The sequence below is a fragment of the Sus scrofa genome, chromosome 9 (assembly GCF_000003025.6).
Source record: "Sus scrofa isolate TJ Tabasco breed Duroc chromosome 9, Sscrofa11.1, whole genome shotgun sequence".
Lineage (NCBI taxonomy): Eukaryota > Metazoa > Chordata > Mammalia > Artiodactyla > Suidae > Sus > Sus scrofa.
Window position 1 is genome coordinate 111246906 of NC_010451.4, and position 26785 is coordinate 111273690.

At 36.1% G+C, this 26785-nt stretch overlaps 1 protein-coding gene across 1 annotated transcript in view; it reads right to left on the bottom strand.

The window, feature by feature from the left end:
- CNTNAP2 (contactin associated protein-like 2) overlaps positions 1-26785 on the bottom strand; it is a 2040635-nt gene that overhangs the window by 1506396 nt on the left and 507454 nt on the right.

Sequence of the window (26785 nt, forward strand, 5' to 3'; positions counted from 1 at the left end):
GAGAGAAGGGAGGGAGAGAATATAGGGCGCTGTGAATATTTAGGGGGAGCCAGATTACTTACAAGTGTTACTATTTTTATGAAAACATTTCACTTTTCAGTGCTTCACTTTGCTTCCATCTCTGCAAAGAGACATCCCCACTAGATGGTTAACAGACTTCATGGCCAAATTCAGTAGTCCTAGAACTTACTCTCTTGGCTACTCCATTACCCTTGGCAGTTGCAATTTCTTTGAAATGCTCTCCTGAGCACTCTGCTCTCACTTGCTATCTAATGTGTCTTGGCTTCCTTTGCAACTTCTGATTTTTGCCTCATAAATGTTAGGACCCTGCCTTCCAGGTATCTTGAAACTTAAATTTTTTAGTGACTTCTTCCATTTTATTAGATTTTGCAAAAAGGATAAAGTGAAGAGTTCATTCTCACATATTTTTCTTTCACTAAATATCTTAGTCACTTTTCTAGTGCTTAGGGGCCATTCCCATCAGTTCTTTAATCATCTAATATCTTTCTTCTGAAACTGCCTTCCCTTTCTCATTTCCTTGGTTTGTTGCTAAAGAGTCTTCTTTCCTCCCATATCCAGAATCCTAGAGCAGTTTTCTGTCACAGGCTTCTCTCTCTGCTCTCCTGCCTTTGTGCCTGGAAAATTATCTACATTTTTGGACACTCCTACCCAATTTCTCTGATTTATACATAATTCTCTTTACATTATCATACTGGAAAAGTGGAATTTAAGTAGTTTGGACGATAAAGCCAAGACTCCAGGATCTGGAGTTTGAGATAGTCTATTACTTTAACTTTTCATGTGTGTACTTGTTAAAAATAGCTAAAACCTGCTAAATAGTGAACATTTATCATGATCCTTATTAATTTCTTTGTATGTTTTTCCATTTATTCCTCATTAAAACCAGGAAACAGAAGTGATTGTTTTGCTTCTTTTACAGAAAAAGAAGATGAAATTTTGATGGGAAAAGTGCTCTAAGCTAGGTCCAGAGAAACCAATTCATTTACTTGACATTTTACTGCCTCTTCAATACAATCAAGCTTCTCTGTCGACTTATCCGCCAAATGGAATTTCTGTTCTAAAAAGTTCAGCATCTCTTTATCAGCCTTCAGTTGACCTCAAGTTTATTTCTATCCCATCTCCTAACTCATTCTTTTTTCTAATGTTGAAATAATTGTCTCCTACTTCCCCCAAAGTGCAGCTTCAACATTTTCCTCAAAGCCTACTTCGAGCTGATCTTCCTGAACTCTTCTTTTAAAAACTCTACCTTAGATAGTTCCTATGGCTATGTTCTCTACCACATCAATATGCTCTATGCTATACTGACCGACAACATTCTGTAATATTCCCATTGGTATACCATGGAGTTCTCCAGTTTATTTAAATTTCATGGGGGTAGAACACATATCTTCTAGATCCCTCTACAGAAGTCAGAGGGTACACTGGACCAGAATGGAATGTGTGTGTGGAGTTGGATGGCTAAGGTACCCTTTTTCCCAGAGGAAATGGAAGAGGAGCTGCCTTGGGAAACAGTGTCCAGTGATGGGACCTATCTCCACTGGTGCTGGACACATCATCCAACCTGTCACCTATTGAAAGGCATGTGCAGACAGACAAATCTGGATTAAAAGCCAGAATTAAGGCATTCAACAGTTTTTAAAAAATGATCAAGCTAGTACCTGATTGGATCTTGGAACACAAAGAAGATATTAAGTAAAACTAGTAAAATTCAAATGAAATCTGGAATTTAGTTAACAGTAATGTACAAACATCAAACAGTCAGTGTGTATAAAGAGATTTAAAGGAATTTAAGGACACATTGTGAGCTGAGGCAATATCAGATACCTTTTGTATCCTCTGCCATGTACAATTTGGTTTAAGTGCATAATAGATACTGCAAATCTTTTTATATCAAAAAATATGTTATTTAATAAAGGAAACAGGAAGTTTCCACATTATTTCTGGTATAACTGCTATTTATAAAAGATAAATACTTTAATTATAAAATTTAAACTTAAAATTACATGATATATTATGACTGAACTTTAGTCAAAATCAGAATGAGCATTGTCATGAGAAAAATTTATAGATAAGTGATTTTTGAACATAGATTGGATGGCTTACAAATACCTGGAAATAGTTCAAACCAGAAGAATTCAATGAAAAGCAATAAAGGATTCTAAAATGAAAGATAAAATGCCTAAATCAATGAGGGTCATTTGAATATCAAAGAGCCGATGACTGAATCTATGATTCTGAACTAATGTAAGAAGAAAAAAATACTCTGCTAAAATTTACATCATTTAATGGAAAAAATTAAGAAGTAAATCAACCAGGATAAATTCTGATAAGAAAAAAAATTGCTGAGCAATAGGCAGTAACCAAAACCATAATGACAGTTTTAAGTGGAAAATTACATTTATTGCTTTAATACATTCAGATTACAAAAATAAAAGCCCAATAAAAATATTCCTCCTAACAGTATAAGAACAAGATGGTACAAAAACAAATGATTCTAACACAAATAGGAGGTTGCAAATGTACATGTTAAAAATACCTGTTCTCAACAGGTGAGTATTTCGTGGTATTTTTTAGGTCTTCAATATTGTAGAACTTTGCATTTACTCGAGGAGTCCTAGAACCATGGCTTTTACTCTTAAACAACTTAAAATATTATTTGGATGCAATAATAAGACTTACAATGTCAGTGATGCCAAGTATTTCCCATCCCACAACGCCTTTTGTGATGCGACTTTAACACCCTTTCCATAAGAACAGGAGTATCTTTCTCAGCTCCCTCTTCTACCTTTAATCTTGCTTTGGCCAAGAGACTGCAGCATATGCAGATATGTTGCTACATGGTTCAGAGTTCTGAGCCTTAGAAAACCTTACAGCTTCCCATCTTCATTCTCTTGAGCTCTGCCTTTGTTCATAGGTGGCATGACTATGCCAAAGAATCAAGAATAACAACAAAACTCTATGTAGAACATCCCAAAGAATTGACACCAACAATAAAACTCTGCTGGAACCAACAAAAGATGAATTCTGTACAAGAATAAATGAAAAGGTAAGCAATGGGGGCTGTTACATCAAGAGGTTTGCAGGAGAACAAAGCAAGATGACCAGGCTTTGGAACTTTTAGGTGTAACCAAGAGAAGAGGGAATTTCTGGTGAGGGAACACAACATGGAAACAATTTCAAATGAAAATGAGAATACCATATCTGCACCAAAGTAAAATTCTTTTTGACTAAAATGGAGGGAGAAACATAGGGCTAAATTGTGGCTATTTGTTGTTAATTCTGGTTTCAGTATTGTCCTAAAGGCTGTATGTGAATTATTTAACTTGTTTATCACGAAAAATAATATGAGTTCCAAATTCTTAGAATCCACTTTACAGGGGGAAATTGAAGCTTAGAAAATTAGAAGCTTATAGAAAGCATTCTTTTCATAACTATTGTAGCCTCTAATTCCAACCCCAAATTATGTTGACACTTTATGCAAGAACCAATAGAGATGGAAATTTTGATTTGGTTCTTACAAGACTGCCTCTGTATGAGTGTGTATCTCTCTCTCTCCCTCTGTGCGTGTGTGTGGGGCGGGGGGAGAAAGAGACAGGGATTGAGATCATGAAAGAGACTCAGAGAAGGAACATGCTATAAAGAGAGACTAAAAGTAACCTCTTCTTCTTTTTACTTTTCTGCTTGTCTAGGTGTGTGCACCTTGATAGTACTTGAAGGGTCTTGGAAAATCCCAGGGTCACTAAGAGAGGCCTCAGTTAAAAGGGCAGACAAATAACCTCATTGCCTAAGGAAAGGGGAGAATAATCAGCTCATTTCAATTTTGAAGGTTTATGAAGAAAAACTACTTAATCCCAAAGAAGACTGAAGTGGAGGGAATGATTAGAAAGCTACTATCAATTAACTTGCTTTGGTTAAGCATTCAAGAGCTGGCTGGCATCATGGAAATTGGTCGTGTTTATGAACTGGAAGAGCTGAATGCTAACAGTTGCCGCAGTTGGAGAGCATGGGTAGAGAATATCTAATTAATTAATTAATTAATAATAAAGGATAAAATCTAAATAATTAATAATAAAGGAGAGCGTTGTTTTCTTTCAAAAACCCAGGGGGTGGGGGTGGTTCTGAGTGAGGCTTCATCTGAGTAATGGCCCATCAGCGTGGACATGCCAAGCCCTCAGTGGGTGCCAGTGCAGGAACGGCAGGTCTGGCTGGGGTGGGATGGGCAGTCCCCTTTTGGCTTGGACTGTGTACGCCTTTGAGAGTTTAAGTCATTAAAAAGATAAAATGAAGTGCTTGTACTCACATGTCAAGTTTGTGGAGCAGGTTTTATCTGTTTCATTATGAGGTAAGCTGTGAAAATATGCTTAATCGCAATGTTCAATGTTTCTATAAGCCTATTTAAGTAGGGCAGGAGATTTTAACATTTCCTTTGCTAGACTTCATATCCCTAGAAGTGAGAGTTTTGTTTTATCCCCTGGGCTTCAATTCTAGGAACCTCTCTCGCTATATTTTTCATAGATACAGAAACATCATCCATGGCACAGGCTGCTATTCTTTAGTGACAATATTGACAAAGTATACCCACAGCTCAGCGTTTCGTTTCCTCTGCAGCCTACTGTTTCCACCACTGATAGTCAAAGACGTTTTTTTCCTAAGAGTCCTCTTACTGAGATTTGAAAAACTGGGCTAGTAAGCGTGGAACTAGTTCTATGTCCTCAGTACAGGTTGACTAAGGAAAATTGAAAGGCCTACAATTTCTAGTTCCTTAGAAGGAATTTACCTGCTCTAATGCCAACTGCCTAAAATAATACATAGACTTTTTATTTAAAAATGATAAAACCATGTTGAACAAATGCACACATACAAGCATCCAAAGGGAGATAAAGGGTGCCTTTTATATCTATTCCTTTAGAGGAACTGTGGCAGATTGAATGATTTTTGAACAAAACATGAATGTATGCTCTTTTAAAGATGACAAAATTTGATTGCTCTCTGGAGGGTTTGAAAGACAAGAACTACCAAAAAAGCTGTGTTCATTCCTTTTTTTGTCCCTGCGAGTTGTCTGAGAAAAATAATGTGAGAAAGTGGTTACTGCACAGTTGCTTTGAAAAATGTTGTTCTGGTATTGAAGTTTAAAGGAAAAAGCTGACTTTTTTTTTTTTTTTTTTTAAAGTGTAAGGCATTGATTTTTCTTAAACTCATTTAAAATACCCATTCCCAAGGTGGGAGGAGATAATGCGACTTTTACACCCGAAGTGTTACCTATATAGGACTGCTGCTCTGGGAGGATTCTAAGTGTTAGTCTAAAACCAAAATAACCAAAAATTTGGTATATTTTAAAGCACATTTTCCACAGAAGATATTCATATACCTTCCATAAAACAAATAAAATCTTAAATATAGATTTTTTTTTGGCATGTGATCAGTTACACATGACTGATACTATAACTGAATTACATTTGAACAAATAGATGCCTCTTAGGCTCTCCTCTGCTTTGAACTTTATTTCATCTCTGACCTATACTAAAGGGATGAAGACTGAGTGGCAAAGTCTGAAATGTAATAGATGATTTTTTTCAGATCTGCATCAAAACAACTACAGCAAAACCACTATGTCAAAGTAATTAGAGCATAATAACGGAGAATGTGGATTATTAAAAAAATATGCTTACTGTCTCTTCTTCAATTTGCCTCTACATGTCCTCAATAACTCAACTTCAAGACCGTCAGAACAAAGCCACGTGCTATCAATATAGTTGGGACAAAAGTTTCCTTATAGCTTCTGTTTTTTTTTTGTTTTGTTTTGTTTTTTTTAACTTCATGGCCACACTTGCTGCATGTGGAAGTACCTGGGCAAGGAACTGAATCCAGTCCACAGCTGTGACCTACACTGCAGCTGCAGCAATGCTGGATCCTTTAACTCACTACACAAGACTGGAGATCAAACCTGCACCTATTCAGTGACCCAAGATGCTGCAGCTGGATTCTCAACTCACTGTACCATGGCGGGAACTCTGTGGTCTAACTTTTAAACTACGGACATCGTTAATTCTTAAACTCCTTACCTTTTCCTCTATTTTTCAAAATACATTTGCAAGAAAGTATCATCACATCAGTTTACTTGATCTTTATAGAATGCCCAGAACAGGAAAATGTACAAGCACATATGGAACATTCACCAAGATAGATTATATCTAGAGACATAAAACACATTTTAACAAATATAAAATGATTAAAATCATACAATGTAAACTAACAATAAAAAATTAAACCACAAACCAATAATAAACAGATATCTAAATCAACCCAAAATATTTGAAAAATTTGGAAACCATACAGATGTCTAAATAACCAATGGGACAAAGAAGAGCTCACAGGGAATTATAATTAGAAATCAATAAAAATTTTAAAGTTTATTAAACAAAGAAAAGACATGAAACCAAAAGCTTGTTCTTTATAATTATCAATAATAATGATAAACCTATAGTCAGACAAATCAGAGCAAATGAAAGAGCAAGAGAGGGAATAAATGATCAACATCAGGCAGGTAAGAGAATATACCTGGAATATACCAATGATATTAAAATGATGATATAACATATTAACAAATGTCTGTCAATAAATTCAACAACTTAGTTGAACACACATGCAAAGATATAAACTGCCAAAATTACTCAAGAAGAAATAGCCTGAATAGTCCTACAGCTAGTAAAGAAATTAAATTCATAGTTAAAATCCTTTCAAAAAAGACTTTAGCGCCCAATTATTTACATGTGAATTCTCTCAAACACTGAAGAAAGAATACCACCTCTACACAAATCTTCTTGAAAGCAGAAAAAGAAGAGAACTTTCCTAATTCATTTGTTGAAGTCAATACTACCCTCCAGCAAAATCTGTTTGGAAATTATGTAAAACAACAACTAATATACTTACGGATATGACACAGAATTCTTACAAATATTAAGCCATACCCAGCAAACCCAGCAATTTATGAAAATAATATATTCTATAGAGTGAGTTTATTCTAGAAATATAAATTTGATTTAATATTTAAAAATCAATCAATATAATGTACCGAACCAACTAAACGAAGAAGAAAAAGCGCACGATCATCTAATTGTACACAGAAAAATCATTTGACAAAATTCAAGTCATTGTAAAAACTCCTAACAAACTAAGAATAGAACTTCCTCAACCTGATGAACTATCTCTAAAAAAAGCATACAGCTAGCACCAGACTTTATAGACAAAGACTGAATGCTTTCCCCCCTAATATTGGGAACAAAGAAAGGAAATTTACTCTCATCACTCTCATATGGAGGTCCTAGTAAGTTCAATAAAGCAAGCAAAAAAAAAATGAGTGTAGGAATACAGATGAGAAAAAGAAAATATAAAACTGTATTTCTATGCAGGAGACATGGTGATCTAAGTAGAAAATCCCGAATAATTTACAGAGAAGCTACTATAACTAGTAAGTACATTTAGCAGGGAACAACAAAAAAATTATTATATTTCCTCACAGTAAATGAACAATTAGGAATTGAAATTAAAAATAACAGTATAGTTTAAATAGCAACAAAAACAAAACTAGCAAAAATATATAAAATATTCATGTTAAAAATGAAAACATTAAAGAGATAAATTTATAAAGCCCAAATAAATGGCACTACATAAACTGTTCATGGATTGGAAGAGTCAATAATGTTAGAATGCCAATTCTTCTCCAAACCAAAGTACAGATTCGATGCAATCTCAAAAACAATACCAGCATAGTTATTGGTAGAATTGGGCAGAGTAATTCTAAAGTTTATATGGAAAAGCAAAGGACCCAAAATACAACTTTAAGAAAGAGAAACAAAGAAGAATTCATACTACATGATTTCTGAACTTAATATAAAGCTAAGCAATAAAGACAATGTGGTATTGGTAAAATAATATAAATATACATCAATGAAATAGAATAGAGGTACTGGAGATAGAATCACACATATATGGTTAATTTATTTTCCACAAAGTCATCAAGGCAATGCAGAGAAAAGATATTTTCAATAAAATGTTCTGTAACAATCAGACATCCATATATAGTTTTTTAAAAAAGACTCCAACTTGAAATACATCATAGATATAAAATACAGAACTATAAAACTGCTCAAAGGAGATAAAGAAGAAAATTTTATGACATAGGTTTAGGCAATGATTTTTTATATAGGACATAAAAAGTATGAATGATTAATTTGATAAATAAAAATTAAAACAGATGCTCTTTGAAAGACACTGTAAGGAGATCAAAAAACAAAAAAAAAAACAACAACAAAAATCCTATACAGACTAGAAACACCATTTGCAAAACACATATATGATTAAGGACTGGTACTCTAAATATATAAAACAAATTTTCACAACTCGACAATAGGAAAATAGCTTAATTGAAAAGTGGACAAAATATCTGAACAGATACTTCACCATAAAGGGATAATATGGCCAACAAACACCTGAAAAAAATGGTCCACATCAGTAACCATGAGGAAACTGAAAAGTAAAACCACAAACAGAAACTATTACCTACCTATTAAAATGTGCAGGCATCTATATAAACAAATAAGGGTGCACAGTGACTAAACTCATATTTTTCTGGTGGAAATACAACATGGCACAACCAGAGCTTGGCAGCTTCTTATAAAATTAAACATACAAAAAATACACTTACCGTACAACCCAACTATCCTACTCTGGCTGGACACCCAGCAGAAATGTAGACATGTGTCCATGCAATAACCTGCATGGGGAAGCTTAGAGCAGCTTGATTCAAAATCTGCAAAAACTTGGAAAAACTCAAATAGATATCGCTCAGTGAATGGATAAACATTGTGTGAGGCAGTGATATGGGACGAACTACTCTATATGCTATATAAGTAGGAATCTCAAGAGCATTATGCTAAGTGAAAGAAGCGAGAACGGAACGGTTACAAAGGGGATGATTACACTTACATGACATTCCAGCAGAGGGTAAAAACTATAGAGACAGAAAAGAAAAACAGTGGTGTTACCAAGATTTGGGGATTGAGGGAGGCACTGATTATAAAGGAACACAAGAGACTTCTGGGGGCAGAAGAAACAAAATCTGATTTTGGCACTGGTTACATGACTATCTTTGCCAAAATTCATAGAACCATATAACTGAAAAAGGTGGATTTTAATGCTTTAATGTATGCTATAATGGACCTGATTTACGTATTATATATTATAATTAAATTACAATTAAATTAGCTTAAGTATGGCTTATCCTAAGGTTGATTGTAGACATTTGAAACAAAATGCTAAAGAATGAAAAATATATGATTTTCAGGCAGAAATCAGAAGGAGAGTGTGTTTTGGGGAGAAACCTTTCTGGAAACCCACGACGCACAACATAGGAAGCCCTTATTCAAACTGTGAGTGAATTCAGGGCAGACGCAATGCGTGGAGTGACAGCTCAGAGCCTCTGGAAAAATGCCAGCCCCAGAAATGTGTGACTATCAGGAACAGATCAGCTGCTGAACCTCCCAGTCCAAAAACCGAAACTGGACATGTTCCAACACACTTCACCCTCCATTTCCCATCCTTATCTCAATGTTCCAATCATTCAATCACAACCCTTTCACATTCCCAGCCTCACGTGTTCAGAACATCATTCCTCAGGAGGATGTGAGGTGACTGGAGCCGTGAAATACAAGAAAAAGATGAGGGAATAAGGCCCGTTAGCCCATAAAAGAAATGATGAGCGAATTTACGATTCCTATCTTCAAATATTTGAAAGTCTGTCAGTAAAAGATAAAATACCTTTACTGTGCAAAGTTCCCAGGCTATAATGAGGATTAGTGGATTCAGGTTACTGGGATACTGAAATTAGTTTAGTATAAGGAAAATGTCTATAACCATTAGAAGCATCCAAAGAATAATAATGACAACAACCATATATTGAGATAATGTCACACACATTATCTCTTTTAATCTTATAACAACCCTTTGAGGTAGACATTTATAGATGATGTAAAGCATGTAATTTTATATAGCTAATGACCAGAAGAGCAAAGATTTGAACCCAGGACCTTCTTTGCTCTGCTATCCCATCTTCCAGTAGGTTGTACATGGTGATCCTGACTTCCCATTATTGACTCTACTCAAGTCTACTTGGCTGGGATATTTTATAAGGGATTCTACAATGGATGAGCTGAGTGCCATCTGCTTGCTACTTATGTAGTGAATTATCTCATGAATATCATGAGGTTCTTTTTTTTTTTTTCCTTTCTTTTTTTGTCTTTTTGTCTTTTAGGGCCACACTTGCAGCATATGAAGGTTCCCAGGCTAGGGGTCAAGTCGGAGCTGTAGCTGCTGGCCTGCACCACAGCCACAGCAGCACAGGATCTGAGCCATGTCTGTGACCTACACCTCAGCTCTGGCAACGCCAGATCCTTAACCCAATGAGCAAGGCGAGGGATCAAACGCACGTCCTCCTGGATGCTAGTCAGGTTCGTTAACCACTGAGCCACGACTGGAACTCCTCAGGAAATTCTTTATTAATGTATTTTCTTACTCACATAACAAAAGAATCTATCCTGTCTTCTTTCATTTTTGTGTGTGTGTCCTTTAGTTTCCAAGTTTATTTCTCTTACATGTAAAGGGAATGCATCCTTCTTCATCACCTTGCACCACCAGAATTATGTTCAGGTGGAAGCAAAGGATTTTTAGGCAATAACAGCATAATGGCACCCCTGCCAGTGAGTGTAATTTGCCAATGGGATAATCTTCTCTCACACACAGATGCTGCTCCTGGCCCTGATATGTGAAGCTGGCAAGTTCGCTGCCACCCTTCGGTACTGTGCCAGTGTCTGCGTGGAATCTTTTCCCACCCAAATCTTGCATAGAACCCCAAAGGCTTATTTGGAGTGCTGATGGATATTTATAAGAAAAGTTCAGAATCCTGAAAATGGCTGATAAGAAAACCTCTTTGTGGATTCATTATTTCCTGGTGATTGAAACATGTTGAATATATACAATTTCTTTTGTTCGTTTCTTTTAATGTTTTGTATATTAATCCATCAACTTTACATTTGTGTTATTTTTAGATGAGTGGATTTAGAAGTCAGATAATTGTAAAATTCTAAGGATCTCTAGATGCCATTCAATCCAACCTACCACCTACTATATAAGAATTCTTTCTAGAGCAGGCATGAAACAAGTTACCATTAAATTTGTGCTTGAACACTTCACTTAATGACAGAGCAGAACATTCAAACGTGGACTTTAGTTACGAAGAAGTGATTTTATATAAACACCAAAATTTCATCACTGAGTAACGTCTACTGTTTACTCAGAGCAACACAGAACATCTCTTCACTACCTTTCCAAAGGCAATCCTTTAAATATTTGTAGATACAAATTCTTCTATGAGCATTTCAATGTTTTCTCTATATATCCTGCCTGGGTCCTTCTTTCTATGTAACTTTTCACCTTATCTGTGCCAGTTGGTAACCAGCCCCCCCTACCTACGCTTCCATTATCTCCCCTGTGCACTTTTCCTGCCTCAATGAGAATCAGAAAACTAACACTGCCAGGACTCCACTGCCAGATGGATTTGATGAGGTTGGGAGGAGGGACTAAAGGCTGGAGAAGAAAGAAGGCACTGAGTTTCTGGCTGTAGCCCCTGAAGCACCAGCAGAGTCTCCTGCCATGAGAGCAGCAGAGGTCTTGCCAGTGGTTGTAGGAAGGGTGGCTCCTACTGATGACAGCCGCAAGTTATGGGGTCCTGGGATCCAGGTGAAGCTTCCTGCTCTCTGAATAATATCAATTTTTCCCCCCTTTTCATATATTGCATCTCTCTCTACCTGCAATATTTAGGGGCATTTTTTTTCCCAACTGAACACTGACTAGGAACTTTATAACACCTATCACATTCTGCACTGGTGTACAGATTTCTGTGTTCATATCTTACCTCACCACTCGATCAGTCATGAGGATTCCCCTTAGCCAGTGATCATAGAACTTAGGCTGCAAAATTTTTGTCATTGGGAACCACATCTCCCCTTAGCTTCCTCTTTTTCTGACTACACACACTCAGTTTACTTATTGTTCCTCATAAAACATCACTTCTCAATATCTCATCCAGACTTTTCCACCTGACATAGTGTTGGTGAGGATGCAGGTTCAATCCCTGGCCTGGCTCAGTGGGTGAAGGATTCAGCATTGTTGTGAGCTGTGGTAGTGGTCGCAGACGTGGCTTATATCCATTGTTGCTGCTGCTGTGATGGAGGTTGGCAGCTGCAGCTCCAATTCAAACCCTAGTCTGGGAACATCCGTATGTTGTAGATGCGGCCCTAAAAAAAGTCAAGCCTAATGCAAGGATAAATAGGACATTAATACGAGGGCTATGGAGATCATTTTGGTTGTTGAAGAAGTATATAAGTACACACACATACACGCTCACATAGGCAAAGAGGTAACTGGCATATCTCAGTGAAGAGTTCAATCTCAGAATGACATTGTTTGAGCCAAGGTTGTAATAAAGTTTGGAAAAAGATGGAACTCATATTGTATTGGAACTTAAATGTCCAAAAAAATTTTTTACTCTAGTCTATAGGAAATGCGAAAATACTGAAGTGTTTTGAAGAGAAGATTGATACAATGCCTCTTAGGCAATCCGTCCAGGAGCAGACATTCATTGATTAAGGTGTTTGTAATCTTGCTTTTTCGAAGTCAGACAGCAAAGAAAATATCTGAGACTATTTTGCCAAAGGTGACATTTTAATCATTGAGTCAGAAAAGAAGTCTTATGCAAAAGTCTTGGCAAAATCTACCCAACTAGCTTAACAACAGCTGCTTTTGTGTTATCTTGCCTACACTGCATACCTGTCAAGCCATGGAGTCCCTAACTGCCCAGGAAACCAAGAGAGTCATCTAGCCTAGGAAAGATGCAGTCTCTCCTGGATGCTTAAAAGTGGCCATTTAGTAAAATGTGAAAGTAAATTGCTTCAGTTTTGCTGGCTGAATTTGATGGATCAGTGGCAATTTCCAACACTAAGCAGTTTCAGAGGAGTAGATATATTGTTCCAAGTTTTGGTTTTTAATATACCCGATCACTTTGCTTTTTTGTTGTTACCTCTAATTTTAATGGTCCACTATTTGCAAATAAAATGAATAATAATGAAGATGGAAAACAGCTGTGCTTAGTTCCTTTGCCAGGTAAAACAGTTTGGGATGCAAAACAAGTGTGTGCAAGGATCTTAGCAGACAGAAAGAAAGCAGCAATAACAGATGAACTTGATCTTCAGCCAAAAGAGCATAAAGGGTAGAACATGAAGAACCAGTCAGAATGATTGAAGGTGGTTTGGGTGTTTAAAGGGGTGGCAGTCTTACTCCATGGTTTGTCTTTACTGAAGGATAGTAATTTACAAATTTTCTAATACTGCCTCTTTGCCATCTGCTTTTGAGAAATTATATCTGATAATAGACAATACAAAAGCATGAACTTGCTAAGCTTCAGTGGAAACCACCCAAACAAAACCTGTGGCATATTTTCCCCCTTATTTCTAGAGAGATACTCAGAGAAGACAGGAAAAGGCATTTGCACAATTAAACCATACTGACATTAAATTTTGTTTCATTTATTCAAGGAAAGATCACAGAATGATGGTCCAATGACCACTCTATCTTGTAATTAGCCATGATTATGTAAGAGTTAATTTCCATGAATATATTTGAAAGTATTTAATTAATAAAAACAGAAAATCAACTAGTAATAGATTTTCCAATACCTATGTTGGTCAGAAACACCTGCTATATTACATTAGAGTCATTATTTGTGTCTGATTTATTTTAAGGAAATAACATACAGAATGCTCAATTTTTTGCTATATTTACAAGCTTTAAATTTTTTTTTTTGGGGGGGGGGGCTCTACCCGCTGCATATGGAAGTTCCCAGGCTAGGGGTCAAATGTGCAGGCCTATGCCATAGCCATAGCAACGGGGGATCTGAGTTGCGTCTGCGACCTATACCACAGCTCACGGCCATGATGGATCCTTCACCCATGAGAGGACAGGGATGGAACCTGCATCCTCATGGAAACTAGGCAGATTCGTTTCTGGCGAGCCATGATGGGGACTCCTTGTTTTTTTGTTTGTTTGTTTGTTTTAATGGCTGTACCCACAGCATATGGAAGTTCCCAGGCCAGGGACTGCATCCAAGCCACAGCTCTGACCTATGCCACAGCTGCAGCAAAGCAGGATCCTTTAACCACCTGCACCAAGCTGGGCATAAAACCCATGCCTCTGCAGCAACCCTAGTCGCTGCAGTCAGATTCTTACCCCAATGCACCACAGTGAGAAATCTTACAAGCTTTGATTTTAACTGGCATTTATCTGTTTCCAAAAATCAAACACAACTTGTAAGGTAATGGAAAAAAGAGTTTTCTAAGGACAGTTTTCAAAAGAATATATCTGTAGACAATGCAAAACAGGGTATGATTTTAGGCAATGGAAGTGATACTGAAATAAGTATATCTTTTAAAAATTATATATTTAGAGAAAATTGCATTCATATCATGCATTGTGGACTATGACTTGAGTATGCTTGGTAAAACAGAGTCCTGTAAATTTATAATCATATAATGTGAGTTAATAACATGCTATGTTGACATGAATAATCATAGATTTATCATAAATTTGTCTATTATGTTAAAGGGTATTTACTTTTATAAGAGAGATCCATTTAATTTTCCAGTGAAAATGCTCATAAATGCAATGCAATTTGGATTTTCATCAGCTCCAAGTGGTCATGTGATTTCAAGGATTAAAAGAAAAATGCCTAAAACTCACTTTAGAACAGAAGAAAAATGGTTTGTTATTGAAACTCTTGGGATAAAAACAAGAGGAATCTAAAAGGAACTATTTCTACTATAAGCCAAAGACCTTGTTTTGTAAAATGTCACACCACAATTATTTCATTCAAGAAAACAGTAAATTAAAAAGCTACAAGATAAATATTAAACTACATAAAAATCAATATATAAAACTAAAATCAGTAAGTGCTTCAACAGCAAATTATGCAACTCTAAAAACTTTTTTTGAATAATTCTGTATATTCATAATACAAATAATATTATTCTTAGTCCTTGATATTTATGTCCTTTTATCTAGCTGCAAATTGCCTTCATATGAATCACAGCATTCCTTTCCGGGAAGTCAAGATCTTAGGCTACTTGTCTCTCAATAGAAACAGAAAGATACATTCTAAAGAGCGTTACACCTGCTACAAAAACCACACAACTCAATATAATGATGCAGACTAGGGATACCACACACATTCATCAGTATAAACACAGGTGACCCAAGCATGCCAGGCCATCTATCTGCTTCGAGCTGCCATCCTGCTGAGACTGGTCCAGCTCCCTGACAGTAAATCTTTATACCATTATTTTATCCCCGGTGCTGACAAAACATCTCATGCTGTGAGTAGCCAAATGTTTATGTGCAAGGACAGCACGTCCATTATTGTTATTAGTTCTCTGCCCCCATGTATGCACGAGGAACATTAAAGGCCAAATGGGTGAGAAAAATAGTTTCCCCTGGGCCTCAGCTTTACAAATGGAGCCTGGTTCCTACGGAATGTTTGAAGGGATTTATCTTTTAGAAATATACAAGGAATTGTTCTGAAACTCTAATTTCTTACCAGGAAGTCAAAGGAAACAACAAATTCAAGAAAGCTCAGTAATGGATGTATATTGTACTAGATCAAGTGGTGAGAGATGTGATTTGTTTCTCCCATTAACCAGCTATGTTACCTTAGCAAGTCCCTTACTCGGGTTCTTAATTCTCTTCTATTTCTTTCTCTTTAAATGAGAGGCTTCCTTTCAGACTTCCCACAAAAATGTGTTAAAGATCAAATGCTCAATAAATAAACTTTCAAGGTAATTTTCAATACTTCCTAAGGTAATGTTTTGGCCAAGTGATTATAGGCATACTCAAGGAAACCCTTCTGAATTGTTCTCAATTACAGTTTTTTACTACTGCATTCACATTCAACAATTGAATAAACTGGGATAATTTTAAAATGTATATTTCTGATGAGTGTATTAAGAAGATGTGGTACATATATATAATGGAACACTATTCAGCCATAAAAAAGAACAAAACAATGCCATTTGCAGCAACATAGATGCAAGTAGAGATTCTCACACTAAGTGAAGTAAGTCAGAGAGACAAATACTATAAAATGCCACTTAGCATGTTGAATCTAAAATATAGCACAAATGAACTGAAACAGACTCACAAGAGGGAAGGGGGAAAGAGAAAGAGGGAAGGGGAGGGGGAAATGGGGGAGTGATTGGGATGGACTGGGAATTTGGGGTTAGTAGATGAAAACTATTACATTTAGAATGGATAAGCACTGAGGTCCTACTATATAGCACTGGGAACTATATCCAGTCTTTTGGGATAGACCATGATGCAAGCTAAGAAAAGGAATGTGTGTGTGTATGTATATATACGTGTATGTGTGTGTATATATATATATGAATGATTGGTTCACTTTGCTGTACATCAGAAATTGGCATACCATTGTAAATCAACTATACTTTAATTTTAAAAAAGGGAAAAAATAAAATGTAGTATTTCTTTTCTAAAAGACATTCTGAGGTTTTGTATTCTTTTCAAAAAGTAGTTTATGTGTTGATAAGTATCAATACAAATGCCCCATTTCTCTTAAAACATAAAGAATTAATATGTATATTTAATAATTACACAAAAGCTTGTATGGGATACTCAAAAAGGCAGTGACCATGTGTGTCTTATTCACTATTATATTTTTAAGTGCCTAACAAAGTATCTGACACATAGCAAGCACTCAGTAAATATTCATAATGGAAAATGGGTTAAATCACCATGATTAAAAGTAAAGGTGTGAACAAAGAATCCAACCAATATCCAAGAAAAATGTGTGCTCTCCCAGTGACTTGAGAAGTTAAGGAAAGTCTGGCATGGACCCAAATAGAAATGGAATACTCATTTGGACATAAGAGAATTTAAACTGGCAAGCCTTCCAGTTGTAATCTTCTTTTCTTTGGAAAGCTGTTTTTATTGTAATCAAAACACTGTCCTGTGAATATGGAACTCCTGCCAACTAAAGTGCAAAGGCTTTTCTCCCATATTGGTTCCAGAAAGGAATTCTCATTCTCAGGATGGTAGTAAGGAAGTGAGAGCAAAGGCATCATTTTTCACCACAGTTAAGCCTTCATGGCTCCTTATAAATAATTGCTTTCTTTCCTCTTATGACTACAAAATTTCAATGTCCAATAGAAACAGATTAAAATAGAGCAACTCTGGAGTTTCCACCGTGGCCCAGTGGTAACACACCCAACTGATATCCATGGGGACGTGTGTTCAATCCCTGGGCTCGCCCAGTGTGCTGGGGATCTGGCATTGCTGTGAGTGTGGTGGAGGTTGCAGATGTGGCTCGGATCCTGCATTGCTATGGTTGTGATATAGGCTGGCAAGCGCAGCTCTGATTCCACCCCTAGCCTGGGAACTTCCATATGCCACAGGAGTGGCCCTAAAAAGCAAAAAAAAAAAAAAAAAAAAAAAAAGCAATTCTATCACTTCATTGTAATTCCACACTTTGACCCATGTCATGATCTATTTAGTCTGAAAATATCCCTATGTTCAAATGCTCATTTATCTAAATTCAAAGTTATTTTATTATATCTATTGGCTGTACCTATGGCATGTGGAAATTCCTGGGCTAGGGATCAATTATGCACCATAGCAGCAACTCTAGCCACATTAGTGACAATGCCAGATCCTTAACCCACTGCACCACCAGGGAACTCCTCAGTTATTTTAGAGGTCTTGATTTAATATGAAAGAGGTCTGGAATATCCTTCTCTCTTTCTTCCCTTTAGAGAAAATCAGTCATTAACAATTACTCAAACAGAAAACATGTCTCCAGAAGTAAGAAGAAGTAAGTAAAAGGGGTCATGGCAGTAAAACTTTTTATGAAGTCAAGTGTCTCGTAATCTCATTTACCAATAATACTTGTCAAGAATCTTTGATTCAAAAATCTCAAGAGAATTTACACATAAATTAGTTCTGACAGCAGCCTGGTAATGTGCTTACATCATAAATAATGATTGGAAAAAGAGAGTCCACAGTGAGATAGTTAGAGTACTGATGATCTTAGGTCAGTTTCAAAATTCTATTCTCCGTTCTGATTCTATTCACCCCATCCTTCAGAAATTGTTCCTCTTTAGCCATGAAAATCACAAAATGAAGCTTGGAAGTTTTTCTAAATCCCTGTGATCCCAGCAATACATTATCTAGAAATAATATGATCATGTATTTTAGAGGATCTAGTTGTTTTCTAATGTACCCTCCTGCCAAAACCTAGTTATGACATTATGTTTACTATCACTATTGTTTAATTTTCTCTTTGACTGAAATCTTTCCATGTATTCTTTCTAACACATTGTTGGGTATAAAATGATCAGTTCTCTATATAGTTGGCCCTCAAACAACAGGGGTTTGAATTGCACACATCCACTTACACATGGATATTTTTCAATAGTAAATACTTTAGGACTGCAGGATCTGTGGTTGGTTGAATTCGAAGATGTGGAACCAGGGAAACAGAGGGTTGAGTACACATGTGGATTTTCGATTGTGTGGAGGGTCAGTGTCTGTAATCCCCCTGCAATTTTCAAGGATCGACTGTATTTCTTTTTAGGATATCCCAGACTGTAGTTTGGGGAATAAATTGGAAGACAAGAAATACAAAGAAGAAAAACCAGTTGGACAATGTCTACCACAGTCAGGAAGAAAAATAACAGCAATCTACACCAAAAGATGTCATTATCATCAAAGAGGGAGAGAAATTAGCAAAATTTTAAACATGACTTTTTTTAACCACTAAGAAAATGTAAATTTAGGGGAAAGTTTTAAGTGAGTTTATTTGATAAGAATGGTTATTCATACTAAAAAATGTACAATATTCAAAATAGTTCATACTTTCTTGAAGTTTATTTTGAGATAGCATTTTTTAAAAATCACATTTTAAAACAATAGTGAAGAATTCATGTAGTCACTTCACTGAAGTTTGAAGCTATGATAATATGTACTTACATGAAATTAATTCTCCAGTAGAGGTCATATAATAAGTCAGATTAAGTTCTATGAGTTTATGCATTCATCACACTCAGTATAAAGAAATGTATCAAGGTATACTGCACAGGTTGCCTATTACCATTTTATTGGAGATTGCCATTAATCAGTAGAATTGGTTTTTACCATTGCTTTAATTATCAGTTTAGACTAATCAGCTGGAAGAGAGATGAGCAGAACAAAGTCTTAAAAATAGTGGTCATTCAACAAATAGACATATTTATTGACTTGAATATGAATGCTGTTCAAACTACAGTTGGTTTTCTAATTCATTTACCGTGTTTTCATTTAAGAATGTAAAGGATTAGTATTTCCTCAAGAGGTTCATTTTGGTTTCCATTATTAGTTGACTCTGACTTATCCTAATGACATTTTGGCTTTTTCTTCCTTTTCCTCTACTCTGTTACAAAGCAAAGCTATATTTCCCATCATCTGTCTGCTAACAAATAAAGTTAATGTGATTAAATTGGGAATTATCTTGTGAACTACTATAATCAGCCACTTCCCCCCCTCCGTTTATTTGATTCATTTCTTTTCTTCTATTTCCATTTTAATAATTATTTTATCGTTTCACATTAATTTGCTTTCAATAAATTAAATTAAATGCATCGAAAGACCTCAAAGTAAATTACCTTTTTCTAAGTCAGCTCTTAAAGATCCAAAATAGGATTTTGTTTTTCACCCTGCAAATTATAAATATGCATTCCATATTGGGAAAAAGCATTTTCAAGTTAATTTTCCATTGCTCCTAAAGTACCTAAGATTTCCTCCAAGGCCAAAAGAGGTTTTTATTATGAATCTATTATGTCTTTTAGACTCAAAATCTTCACAAGATAACTTTAGAAAATAATAGTTTCCTTGTAAAATTTTTAAAAAGCATCAAATAATAAAAATTTCACTCATATACTAAAAAGAAAATCTGATTTTTAGCTTTCTCTCTTTTTGGTAATTTCATAATTTAAAATTCTCCCAACTACTGCTTTCATTATTTTATCTTGATTATATTTATACAGGGAAAAAGACATTTCCTCATAAATGTATAAAGCATTCTATCCTTTCTCCTGGGTAAAACTATTCTTTATTTCACCTCCCTACATCCTTGGGGCACAGAAAGGTACAGCAGAGTTTATTCCAACACATCACTTGGGAACTGATTTAAATCTGAAAATCTATCTTTTAGAAGATACAAAACATTGTATTTACATTTCTACACTAGTCAGTATGATATTGCTGAAGTGGAGACATTAAAGTATTTTTATGAGAAAGGTTTATCCAACCTGGATATGAAGATTTGATCTCCCTGTAAGGTGTCAGAGCCCCCTTCTCTAGGAGATCTATGGAAACATCTATGGCCAAGATCCAAGCTTTGGTAAGATAAGGACTATGGTGGGCTGAGAGTTGAGTTGGACGTGTTGACAGCTGAGAAGCAATGGGGGCTCAGCCCTAACATTCATGAATTCACATGTACTGAGTGTCTCTTATGTCATGCTGTCATCTACCTCCAGCATATGAATATAAAACATATTTTCTTTACATGAGAATTCCTCCCAGGATGTAGGTTAGTAGAGCAGTAAAAGTCAAAGAAAACTCTAGTCAAAAGAATAGTAAAGAGATGTAAAGTTTACCAGAGAAAATAATTACTTCTGAAATATTGGGATCAAGAAAGGCAACCTGTTTTTGTTTTGTTTTGTTTTGTTTAAATTGGGTTATTCATGTTTTTGATATAAAGCTGTATGAGGTGTTTGTATATTTGGGAGATTAATTCCTTGTTGGTTGCTTTGGTTGCAAAGATTTTCTCCCATTCCGTGCGTTGTCTTTTTGTATTTTCTTTATGGCTTCATTTGCTGTGCTAAAGCATAAATGAAGTAAGTCAGACAGAAAGACAAATATCATATGAGATCACTAATGTGTGGAACCCATAAAAAATGATACAAAAGAACTTATTCACAAAACAGAAACAGATTCAAAGATTTCAAAAACAAACTTATATTATGGTTACCAAGGGGAACAGTTGTGGGAGGGATAAATTAGAGGAGTTTGGGATTATATATACACTACTACACATAAAATAGATAAGTAGCAAGGACATAGGGAAATCTACCCAGTACTGTGTAGTAACACATATGGGGAAAGAATGTGAAAAGGAAATGGATGTATGTACATGTAAAACTGAGTCCCTTTGTCAAAACTAACACAATGTTGTTATTCAACTATACTCCAATAATATTCAATAAAAAATAAAATTTTTAAATTTAAAAAAAGGCAACCTGGAGTTCAAGCCCAGGGTTCTCCAAGCCACGCTCTTTCCCATATCAGTCCTTATTTTCTCCTCTTCAAGCCACCTTCTCCTAATGCCTGCTGCTTTTCCTACCAGATTCTCTTTCATTGCTCATCAGGGAACGAGGTGGAAATTTACCTCTTTTGTCCAAGATTAAGCAATTTATGTTTTATTATTCATTTTAGTGGTATAGTAACAAAGAAAGAGACAAGGGAAAATGTTTATGCATCATATTTTTACTGAATTATCTTTCTTTACCTACTCCCTCAGACAAGATTTTTATAAAGATTTTTTTTTTGTTTTAATGTATACAGAGGACCAAAGTAAATTCCTTCTTCTTTTTTTTTTTTTTTTTAATAACAGGACATGATGCTCAGTTTTTCTGCCATTTTTTTTCTTTTTTCTTTTTCTTTTTTTTTTTTTTTTTTTTTTTTTTACAGGAACTGGGGTATGGTTGAGCTCCCAGGGTAAAGTTCAGAATAAGGTCCTTTAAGGGAAGGAAACTAGATCTGGAGCTGAGACACTGCAGTAACTCAGGATCACTCCTGCTCTGGTACTAGCAGGAGCTGCCTGGATTCACCTGCCTCTTGAAATCCCTTCCATCATTGACATGGCAGAGTCTGCCCTCAGCCAGTCCTCTGATAAGACACGGACATATGTCACAGAGCCCCTGTGCTCCCACAGCGGCTGAACTGGTCTCCAGCCTTGAAGACTGCTTGACTAAAGAATAATTGCACATCATTTCTCTCCAGGGCTCTCTAGGACTTGTTTTCGGATGTGTCCTATGGCAAACTGGATGGATTCCAACTATTTCATTCCTGTTCTTCTTCCCTGGTCACCAACACCATGCCTCCAGCAGACCTGTGTTTTCACCTCTTCTTTCAGGTTCACTGGCTATAGATCATAGCAGACTGGCTTCCCCTGCATGTGACTGTTGGGGTCAGATTGCATATCTGTGTGTAATCGGTGAATCTAAACTCCACTATTAATTAGACACAAGTCTATTCAATGTTGGATAACAGGAATGACTTTAAAAGGAAACCATTGTATTATTTATGCCAGAAAATGTGAAAACTATGTTTATGGACAGGACTTTCAGAAAAATATTTAAGAATGAATTAGTTCCTCAGTTATAATTAAAATATATATATATATATGTTTCAATAGATCTATATTACAATTGCATACATATAACTATAATATATAAACTATATATGGCATCATATATTTATATGATTTTTTATACTGGGATATAGTTTATATTTTATGTAATAAAATAAATGCTGTATTTTATATAGTATGTATTACTTATATTATACATATTCATACTAGTTATGTTATTTCTGAACCCTGTAAAGAATTTTCTATAGATAATTAAATTGAGTAATTTGTTCCAATGTATACATATATATATGCATGTGTGTATGCATACATACACATACAAATATGTTGCATACTTCTTGGGTGTATAAACACAAAAAAACAGATGATGAAAACATTCGAACTCCCTTCTGGAACATAGAAGTAAATTGCATTATGTAATTTTCTGAAATGAAGATTCCTCTATGTCGTCTTTCACCAGGCTTTAAACAGTTATGATTTTACTTTTATTAGAATGGCTGAGGCTTAACTAACCTTGGCAAGGCATTTGCAAATTGTGAGTAAAAGACTAAATCATTAATATGAATTTATTTATTTATTTATTCATTCATTCATTTATTTAGGGCTGCACCCACAGCATATGGAAGTTCCCAGTCTAGGGGTTGAATCGGAGCCATAGCTGCCGGCCTATAGCACAGCCATAGTAATGTAGGATCCGAGCCACATCTGTGACCTACATCATGGCTCACGGCAATGCCAAGTCCCCAGTCCAAGGCCGGGGACTAAACCCTCATCCTTGTGGATATTGGTTGATTCATTTCCACTGTACCACAACGGGAACTCTCCATTAATGCAAATTTAGTGTTGGAAAATTTTTCCCTGAAAGTTTTAACATTGTAATTCATTTGTCACCTGAAACAGTGATATATGTGACTTTGTTCCATATAGTTTAAAATGAAAAAAATATAAAATTCCAGGCAGGATCTTCAGATAAAATACAGTCACAGAATTAGTAGAGAAAATTTGCTTATTTTATAAATAGGGAATGAGCAACATTTCTGAAGAGACACAGATACGGATGGTCTGGGACTTGATGTCCCTCTCTCCACTCCCCCACCATCCACACACATGTGTGCACACACAAATTCACATGTCTATGTTCACATGCACCCATGTATACACACATCATACACATTCACACACACACACACACACAAAGTAGATTATCTGAGGGCTGACCCCACAGTTCTGACTTGGCTCAAGGATGCACAATTCTGTAAAAGACTAAAAGCCATTGAATTGCATACTTTAAATGGGTCAATTGTGTGGCATGTGAATAAGTATGTCTCAGTCAAAAAATGTGATGCAGTTACTGAGTTCCTGAGTCCACCCACATTCATTGTCCCACTCCTCACCTCCTCATTCAAGGAGCTTTTACTGCGTCACTGTCTCATATTCTCTGCCCTCATTTCCTGCATTATGCAGAGCATGCGGGAGGGAGTGCAGACTCTTCCCTACTGGAAATCTGGCCATGGGGAATGCAGACTCCCTATGTCTAGCATCGAATGAGGAATAGAGTCTAGGTCTTGAGTGTCCTCTACTACTTCTCGGATCTTATGGCCTCCCATGCCCACTCCAATGAGCCTATGACATGTGTACCCTCCTCAGCACTAGTGGGGAATCTCTGAGACTCTTCTGAATGACAACCATATCATGATTTCTCCCTGTGATATACATATTCATTCACTCATTCATGCAATGAACTGTGCCTCAGGGAGAGCTGGGAGACAGAGCAGTGAACAAGACAGATGCCGATTTCACTCTTGGGATCTTATATTATCAGAGTACACAATCCTTGGATATTTAAAGTATTGTTTTCAGAGGTCCTTGCCAATTTTACTTATTGAATCTCCTATTTTTACTTCTTAAATACGTTATGATTTGCTTTTTTTCTTTTAAAAAATAAATATAGGTGCACCAACCTAAAAGTTCTCTTCCATTATCCTATTTCATAGCCTCCATCATTTGTATTTTTTGAATATGATCCATGATCTCTTTTCCTGAATGTTTTCATTTACAAACTAGGGGTGATTTAAAAAAAAAAAAAACAATTCTCAAGAGTTAAGAACAATTGTGCCTTCGCAATTGCTGTATCAAGTTTACAAATAATTAAAAAATCAATTTAGTAATGCTTACTATTTTTGTATTTATTTTATTTTTTATTAAAATATAGCTGATTTAAAGTGTTGTGCCAATTTCTGTTGTAGAGCATAGTGACCCAGTCATACACACACACACACACACACATTCTTTTTCTCTTACTATCTTGCATCATGTTCTATGCCAAGAGAAGGGATGTGGTTCTGTACAGTAGGACCTCATTGCTTATGCATTCTAAAGTTAATAGTTTGAATCTACCCATGCTTACTCTTGTTAGACATATATATTTATATTTATCTGTTCTGAATCTGCAATGTCTTTGTGAAATTGTGTTTCTTTCTGAGACGCCAAAATTGTTAGGGAAAACATTGTTTTTTGCCCTATCCTCCCAAACACCTGCACAGAACTCTGGAGCAGACATCAAAGAGAATATAATCTATTGGAGGGTGATCAGCACTGGGCCACTGTCACACTGCACCTGCCTTTCAGAACCACAAACTCAAGAGTGGAAAGAGCCAGAAATGAAGATGGAGAGAAATAATTGTAGAAATGAAGAATAAATGAGAAACAAGGAAATCTAAGAGGAGAAAAGACCAAAACAGAATTAATTTTTCCACTACTCCATATTGAAAAGGACTTGCATAATAACTACAATAAAACATGTTATAAATGGTCAGTATAGACTTGCTCAGGCATTTGAACTTGTTCTGGAAGAAGCTGTTTTCCTTCCTCTCAAATGCCAAATTCTTGGAGGGCTGGCTTCCCTTTATTCCCAGGTAGGTTTTTACACATTTTAGGCAATTCTTCCCTCTAACTCAAGCATTAATAGATAAGCCCTATTCACCAGATGCTGTCTTCCTTATGCTTGCTTATTATTCTTTCCACATGACCTATAACAGTGAGATTTATTTCCCTTTTTTCTTTCTCTAAGCCTATCTATTATTTTCCTTTTCAGAAAATCAACATTGCTTCATCCTTCAAACACTGGAGTTTAAAATTCTCCAAGCTAAGATGCTTTATATTAAAGAAGGGAAAATCCACCAAAGAAAAGCAGATCTGTGTGACCACAGGGCTACTGGCTCCTTTACAGGAAGTGATTACACTGGACAGTCTGGATAACCTCAGCTGAAAAAGAAGCTGCATAGCCAAATCCTCTTTTAAACAAACAGAAGACCGCAAATAGATACTGTGGTGCTCATCAGACTAATTTGGTAAGTTTATTCCGTCATGCCCAGTTTGTCACTTAGAGAACATAGTCTCTGCCAAGCAAAAAGAGAGGAAGAAAGGAAGGAAGAATGAAAAGGAGGAGAAGGAAGAGGAGGAAGAGAGAAGGAAAGGAGGAGGAGAAGGGGAAGTGGAAAAGAGGAGAGGAGGAGGAAGAAGAATTGGCACATCTTCAATAAGGCGTCAGATTAAGTCACCAAAGATGACCTTCTGGCCCTAAGGAGGTCGTTAGCAATTGATCTCACAATGTACACGGTATCCAACAAGGATGCAAATTATAATTATCCACCAAAGACACTCACTCTAAATGATTTCCTGACATTTCCAAACATTAGAGAAGGAATATATCTTCCCTTTGGGATTCACATCAGTGTTCAGTCTAATTTCTTTCTAAACTCCAGATAGAAATATTCCAAAGAAGGAAATAAGAAAAGCCATAACTCTAACAAGTGGTTTATGTTTTTGAAATAGAGATGTTTTGTTAAGCTATTTTATGAAAAGCAGAGACTTTCACAGTTTTCTTGTTTCTATCTCCATAGAACAATAGAACAGGTGGGAAGAGTGCATAGGCCGGCATTCTGCCCAGTAAGTTCAGAAGCCCCAGGAAGACTTTTTTTTTTCAGGGTCACAGGTATAGCATATGGAAGTTCCCAGGCTAGGAGTAGAATCAGAGCTGTTGCTGCTGGCCTACGCCACAGCCAGAGCAACACCAGATCCGAGCCTCGTCTGTGACCTACACGGCAGCTCATGGCAATACTGGATCCTTAACCCACTGAGCGGGGCCAGGGATGGAACCCATATCCTCATGGATACTAGTTG